The 6,000-nt window shown below is 42.4% G+C and overlaps 1 protein-coding gene across 2 annotated transcripts in view; it reads left to right on the top strand.

The window, feature by feature from the left end:
- Positions 1-6,000, top strand: part of AP2B1 (adaptor related protein complex 2 subunit beta 1) — a 158,728-nt gene that overhangs the window by 29,997 nt on the left and 122,731 nt on the right. The window lies entirely within an intron of this gene.

Consider the following 6,000-nt stretch of genomic DNA (forward strand, 5'->3'; position numbering starts at 1 on the left):
ATGTGATATATGATCCCATGATTAGCATATGAGTAAAGACAGGAAAATATTACTGCTTAAAGGACAATATTACTGCCCGTTCCAGTGATCTTCACTGTGCGGCCCTGTTTGACGCAGCACAGCCTTCCAACAAATATCTACCCATCAAGTTCTCTTTTTACTGTGCATTTGTAGTAAGGCTCTATTCATTCCTATTGGTGAGTTGTTCTCTACTGTGCTACAGCTCACCTATAGGAATGAATGGGACTGCACTGCACTTGGAAGTGGACCCTGTTTGAAGGCTTCCATTGCAAAAGTTGTGTAGAGCTAGATACAGTGCCTTGAAAAAGTATTCATACCCCTTGAAATGTTCCACATTTTGTCACGTTGCAACCAAAATTGTAAAATTATTTTATTGGGATTTTATGTGATAGACCAACACAAAGTGACACATAATTGTGAAGTGGAAGGAAAATAATAAATGGTTTTCAAAATGTTTTACAGATAAATATCTGAAAAGTGTGCCGTGCATTTGTTACCCCCTTTACTCTGATGCCCCTAACTAAAATCTAGTGCAACCAATTGCCTTCAAAAGTCACCAAATTAGTAAATAGAGTCCACCTGTGTGTAATTTAATCTCAGTTATAAATACAGCTGTTCTGTGAAACCCTCAGAGGTTTGTTAGAGAACCTTTTAAGTGAATAAATAGCATCATAAAGGCCAAGAAAAACACTAGACAGGTCAGGGATAAAGTTGTGGAGAAGTTTAAAGCAGGGCTGGGTTATAAAAAAATATTCCAAGCTTTGAAGAGTATGGCACAACTGCAAACCTACCAAGACATGACCATCCACCTAAACTGAGAGCCAAGGAGAGCATTAATTAGAGAAGCAGCCAAGAGGCCCATAAGAACTCTGGAGGAGCTGCAGAGATCCACATCTTAGGTGGGAGAATCTGTCCACAGGACAACTATTAGTTGTGTACTCCACAAATCTGGCCTATATGAAAGAGTGGCAAGAAGAAAGCCATTGATGACCGAAAGCCAAAAGAAGTCCTGTTTGCAGTTTTTGAGAAGCCATATGGGGGACACCGCAAACGTGGTAGAAGGTGCTCTGGTCAGATGAGACCAAAATAAACTTGGCCTAAAAGCAAAACGCTCCATGTGGCAGAAAACTAACAGTGCACATCACCCTGAACACACTGTCCCCACCGTGAAACATGGTGGTTGGAGCATCAGGTTGTGAGGATGCTTTTCTTCAGCAGGGACAGGGAAGCTGGTCAGAGTTGATGGGAAGATGGATGGAGCCAAATACAGGACAATCTTAGAAGAAAATCTGTTGAAGTCTACAAAAGACTTGAGACTGGGGCGGAGGTTCACCTTCCAGCAGGACAAGGACCCTAAATATACAGCCAGAGCTACAATGGAATGGTTTAGATCAAAACATATTCATGTGTTAGAATGGCCCAGCCAAAGTCCAGATCTAAATCCAATTGGGAATCTGTGGCAAGACTTGAAAATTGCTGTTCACGGATGCTCTCCATCCAATCTAACAGAGCTTGAGCTATTTTGCAAAGAAGAATGGGCAGAAATGTCCCTCTCAGATACGCAAAACTGGTAGAGACATCCCCAAAAAGACTTGCAGCTGTAACTGCACGAAAGGTGATTCTACAAAGTATTGACTGGGGCTGAAGTGCACACCACACTTTTCACATATTTATGTTATAAAACTTTTGAAAAACGTTTTTAATATTTTCCTTCCACTTCACAATTATGTGCCAATTTGTGTTGGTCTATCACATAAAATCCCAATAGAATACATTTACGTTTTTGGTTGCAACATAGTAAAATGTGTGGTAAATTTCAAGGGGTATGAATACTTTTTCAAGGCACCATAGGGCTGAACAGTGAGAATCCCTGGATGGAAGGTAAGTATTTTAGCAAACAGGCTTCACTTGGTGGGGAATTTATCAAAAAGCAAAGGTACAGCGTTAAAGAGGAAGTAAACCCTCCTCTACAACTTGTAACCTATAGGTAAGCCTATATTAAGGCTTACCTATAGGTACTGTAAATATCTCCTAAACATGTACCATTTAGGAGATATTTACCTTACATGCAGCCAGTGACATCACTGGGCGCATTCGCTCTGAAGGAACGGCCGCTCGTGCCGTTCCTTCAGAGCCCCGTGCCGTTACCGTTGGCTCCCGCGCTCATGCGCGGGAATTACTTCATCGCGGCTCCAGCCAATCAGATGGCTGGATGCCGCAAACCCGGAAGAGGGGCGACAGAACATGTCGCCCATGGACAGGTAAGCGGTCGGCACTGCGGGGGGCTTCGTTCTTAGGTAAGAATTTCATAATGAGCTAGTATGCGATGCATACTAGCTTATTATGTGTTTTTCTTTCAGGTGTTCGTTTAAAAAAAAAAAAAAAAACGGAGGTTTACAACCTCTTTAACCTCTTCGGCTCTCACACCTGTTCACCTATTATGGACCAGAGCAATTTTCAAATTTCTTCTATGAGCCTGTTTATTCTGCGATAATTTTGTCATTACTTTAGATAACAACATAATAAATTTACTGTTTTTTTAAGGACATTCAAGGTTTTCTTTTTCATAATTCTTGTCCTGCAAGATCTATTTTTTTTTTTTTCGCAATCCTTAGACAATTAAACATTATAAAACTAAACAAAATGCAGTGTTAAAAAATATTTAGTGTTACTAAACATGAAATGTGTGCATTTTAATCTGTTATTTGTCCTGTTTAAAACAACACAAAAATTATGATTTTGGTTTAAAACATTACAAAATGTATTACAAATGAAGTATGTTTTTTTCAATTTTGCGCTTTTTTTTTTGTGTGTGATACATGTTAAAGGTGTAAAAATATTAATGAATAAAGCAAACAAAAACTGAAAAAGGTTTAAATATTAGTTAAAGTGATACTAAAGTCTAAGATTTTTTCTTTTTTTGCAATTGGCTAGGGTCAGTGTCACTAATAGTAGCATGAGACGATACCTGGACCCCATATAGAGGTTGCACAGACCGTCCAACTCTTCCAGGATGGCACATCAATACATGCTATTGCCAGAAGGTTTGCTGTGTCTCCCAGCACAGTCTCAAGAGCATGGAGGAGATTCAAGGAGACAGGGAGTTACTCTAAGCGAGCAGGACAGGGCTGTAGAAGGTCCCTAACCCATCAGCAGGACCGTTATCTGCTTCTTTGTGCAAGGAGAAACAGGGTGAGCACTGCCAGAGCCAGACAAAATTACCTCCAGCAGGCCACTGGTATGAATTTCTCTGACCAAACAATCAGAAACAGACTTCATGACAGTGGCCTGAGGGCCCGATGTCCTCTAGTGGGCCCTGGGCTCATTTCCTGCCACCATGGAGCTCGATTGGCATTTGCAATTGAACACCAGAATTGGCAGGTCCGACACTGGCGCCCTGTGCTTTTCACAGATGAGAGCAGGTTCATCCTGAGCACATGCGACAGGCATGAAAGGGTCTGGAGAAGCCACGGGGAATGTTATGCTGTCTGTAACATTATTCAGCATGACCGGTTTGGTGGTGGGTCAGTGATGGTCTAGGGAGGCAAATCCATGGAGGGACGCACAGACCTCTAAAGGCTAGACAATGGCACCCTGACTGCCATTAGGTATTGGGATTAAATCCTTGGACCCATTGTTAGACCCTACGCTGGTGCATTGGGTCCTGGGTTCCTCCTCGTGCACAACAATGCCTGGCCTCATGTGGCGAGAGTATGCAGCCAGTTCCTGGAGGATGAGGGAATTGATTCCATTGAATGGCCCCCAGGCTTGCCTGACCGAAATCTAATAGAACACCTCTGGGACATTGTTTTGGTCCATATGACAGCACCATGTTGCCCATCAGTCTGTTAAGGAGCTTGGCGATGCCCTGGTCCAGATCTGGGAGGAAATAGCCCAGGACACCATATGTCGTCTCATTAGACGCATGCCCCGACGTTGTCAGACATGCATACAAGCACGTGGGGGCCATACAAACTAAGGAGTACCATTATGAGTTGCTGCAATGAAATTTCAGCAAAATGTATTAGCCTGATGCATCATTTTTTCACTTTGATTTTAGGGGTGTCTTTGAATTCAGCCCTTTGTAGGTTGATAGTTTTCATTTCCATCAAAGGATGTGGCATCCTTTCGTTCATAACACATTACCCAGTCCATATCAGTATAGATATCAAGCATGATATTTTTTCCCATTGAGAAACAAAGTGTTTTCAAAGTGTACCTTTAATTATTTTGAGCAGTGTATATAGACCCTTTTTGTACCAGTGTTTTGCTCTGCGGTATGCTAAATATAACTTTATCATTTGGTTGTTGAAGTCTACTCCTCGCTTATAAAGAGTTATAATCGTATGACACCAGACACTGTGTTCATTTGGACCACAGTGTCTGGGTGAAAGGAGGCCAGGATGAATACATCCAGTTTGTCCCTCCACTTCACTGCAAGTAGTTCTTCTTTCCCCAAGCAGGCTTTCTACCCCTTTCTAAGTATGGTGTTAACGAGCTGTTGGAGAAAGCCCCTCATTGTGCCACCCCCGCCAATTTCTTTAATTTCCAAATGCCTAAAAAGTGGAACGCTTGCAAAAATTTGTGCACGTGCAAATGGTACCCCCTTACAGAACAAGGGTGACACTAAGTCCTATACTTTCTGGTCACTGCTCCCCATGTAGTCTGGGCATCCAACTGACTCTTTTTCATCGTCAATTCTAAAACAATATGTATAGCCTGTGGCCCTTTCACAGTGCCTATATATTTTGACATGCTTGCTGGGGAGATATTGCTTAAGCACTTAAGCCCCGGAAGATTTTACCCCCTTCCTGACCAGGGGATATTTTGCGATTCGGCACTGCGTGATTTTAACGGACAATTGCGCGGTCGTGCGACGCTGTATCTAAACGAATTTGGCGTCCTTTTTTTCCCACAAACAGAGCTTTCTTTTGGTGGTATTTGATCACCTGTGCGATTTTTTTTGATCATGCGCTATAAACAAAAGAGCGTAAATTTTGCAAAAATAGCAATATTTTTCACATTTTTTTATATGAAATTCCCCCCAAAAAAATGTAAAAATCAAAATTTTTTAACATTTTCGGCCAATTTGTTTTATGCTATCTGTTTGGTAAAAAAAAATCGCAAAAAGCGTATTTTGATTGGTTTGCGCAAAAGTTATCGCGTTTACTAACAAAGGGAAAGATTTTTGTCATTTTTGTTGTTTTTTTTTTTTTTTTAACGCGTAATGGCGGCGATCTTCGATTTTTTTTTTTTTTTTTTTTTTTGCGGTACTGCGACATTGCGGCGGACAGATCGGACCCTTGACTGACATTTTGTGACACTTTTGGGGTTACCAGTGACATTTTTACAGTATTCAGTGCTATACATATGCACTGTTACTGTAAAAATACACTGGCAGTGAAGGGGTTAACTTTTTTGAAAGGGAGGGGCTATGTGTGTCCCTAGGGGCGTGCTTTCTACTGTGATTGGCTGTGGCTTCAGATGTATGAAGAGTGATCAACAGTTCTACACAGTAGAACCGTATGATCATCCTTCATACACCGGGGAGAATGACAGGCAGCTTGTTTACACAAGCCGCCTGACTTTCTCCCTCGCCCCCGACGATCGCAGATAGACCGGCGGACATCGGGTCCGCCGGTCACACGCGCGGGGGGTGCGTGACCACACGGGAGCTCCCTAGACCCTCACAAGCTAGCGACGTAGACCTACGTCGCTTTGCCTGTGAGAGGCTGACTGCCGACGTAGATCTGCGTTAGCAGTCGGCAAGTGGTTAATTGCAAGCCTACCAGTAAAATGTAGCAAGGGACTCGTCTAGTCAGTTGTTTTTTGAGGCTTATACACACTTCTGCAAATTTTTGGAAAAGGTTATTTACTGGGGGGGGGATTTTGAGGAGCTGAGCAACTTCAGGGTCACCTCAGTATTGTCGCTGAAATGCATGAAACGCAATTATTGTCTTATATCTTTTCTGGCCATTG

This window comes from Pelophylax lessonae (assembly GCF_965119305.1).
Source record: "Pelophylax lessonae genome assembly, chromosome: 2".
Classification (NCBI taxonomy): Eukaryota; Metazoa; Chordata; class Amphibia; order Anura; family Ranidae; genus Pelophylax; species Pelophylax lessonae.